We start from the raw sequence: 2,146 nt of genomic DNA on the forward strand, positions 1-2,146 counted from the left end.
TGATGGTGACACACTTTTGTCTTCATCGCTGATAAATGTGGCTTTTGTTACAATTTTTTTCAGATTATCCAAAAGGTCTGGAATCTCTGGAGAAAAAAACCTTAGTATTAAATGATAATCATTTCTAGTAATATATTTAATACAAAGTGAAAACAAAACCATCAATGCCTGCAATTATACTTGAGAGACTTGCTCTATGTTATTGGCAAACTGACCTTTGTGTGGGTCATTAACATTAGCTACGAAAAAAATAAAAGAGATAAAATACAAGAATTTCCAGGTCTAATGTAATGCATATAGTCATTAATGTAGGATTATGAAGTTATGTTGAAAAACTTTATTTAATAATCAGTATTATTAAACTATTAGACAGTGCACATTAAGAGTCTGTATTGTGGTTCTAGATTACTTCAGTATGATCAACTATAATACATTACTCTGGAATCTAAATTACTGAAGAATAACATTTATCAAGGTAAGGAATTATTTGCTATAAATAAAAAAACTTACCATCAACCATACGGTTTCGAAGACATTGGTTTTCATTTTTAAGTCTTGTGTTTTCCTTTTCGAACTGCTTAACTTTTTGCTGTAGCTCAACTTCACTGGACTCTTTAAATGTCTGTAGAATATGACGGGATCTAATTCTTGAAGCTCCATCGGTTTTCTCTTATTTTGTGCTGTATTCAGAGAGAAAAAGAGTTTAAAATGAATATATATATATATATATATATATATATATATATATATATATAATGAAAATGATTTAAAAAAAACAATCCTGCAATACATTTATTTTATATTTGCAGTAATTATCTCACCGGTAACTGTGGTTCATCAAGGTCACTATCATCTGAAATTTGAAGTTTTTTGTTTGGTTTAGGTACTCTCTTCATTTTAGGACAGGGCATTTTTGTTAGGTCATTAAGTTTTCTTCTTAGTTCGCCTTCTTTTCCTAAAATAAAAATAAAATAAATAAAACCCTGCATTATGTCCACAGATATTTGGGGATTATATTTATTTGTCATAAAAATACTGTGCTTTGACCATACAAATTAAGATGAACAGCCAACACTGAATCAAAACTGAAGTTAAATTATATCTGGTTTAATTTATTTTGTGATTTGGGGGATTTTATTGTAAAGCACAACACACAATAAATCGTTCTTACAAATGCCAGTCAAGTATGACGAGTTTTAGCGCCCTCACCACCACCTACCATGTTATAAGAGTATGTTAGAAGTACAACACATTAATAACTTAAACATTCATTTCAAATATACTGTGATTGTATATATCAAATAGCATGTAAAGACTTTAATGTTTTTTTTTTTTTAATAAACATTGTTACCAGTCATAATGATCTGCGCTTCATGGACAGGCCATCCACCTTTTGGAGGTTTGTTCGTGTCTCTCCACTCTGCTCTGAAGTTTCGAGTCGTCTCTTCGTCATCATCAGCAATGCTGAATAAATCAAAATTGCGAAAGCAAGCAGTGGGAATCACGCTGTAAGAGTCTTTGTCGACCCCGCTTTCCCACTTCACCAACGCGTGCATCACCGCCATACTACCTTCACCTTCTCGTCCGTTTTTTCTGCGCCTTTTTCCCCCGACAAGTCACGGCACAAAAAACAGTCCCGCTCTGCATTCTGGTACTTGGCGTTCTTAATAACACCAACAGGGTGTAATCGCATAGACCACTCGAGTATAAAGTACTACATATCCCACCAGTTACTGTTTTTTTTCATCTTCTGAAACTGCAATTTAGCACTTTCAACTGTTTCTTAGTGATTCCTAGAATTACTAACCGGTATTGTAGTCAATGTGTTTATAACCTTTTTTGTTTAACGATTTGTGTGTTATCCTATGTGATCCCATGGTCTTTGATTTGGTCACGGAAGTGATTTGTCTTTGATTTGTTGATCTAGAGTTGAATTTTAATTAGTTTTTCCCTTTTGTATAATTAGTGTAGTGCTACATTTAGTCTTTGTTTTTAAATAAATTTGACAATTTATATCTTTGGAATTGGTGTCTGCGTCCAATTATTACAGAAATTGAGTTCTACAAGACTCCAGGATTCGTGATAAGGTGATACTATGAATTCTCTTCTTTAATTGAAATTTAAAAGTGTACCTTACGCTACATAC

Source organism: Amia ocellicauda, unplaced genomic scaffold (genome assembly GCF_036373705.1).
Source record: "Amia ocellicauda isolate fAmiCal2 unplaced genomic scaffold, fAmiCal2.hap1 HAP1_SCAFFOLD_31, whole genome shotgun sequence".
In the NCBI taxonomy this organism is placed as follows: Eukaryota; Metazoa; Chordata; class Actinopteri; order Amiiformes; family Amiidae; genus Amia; species Amia ocellicauda.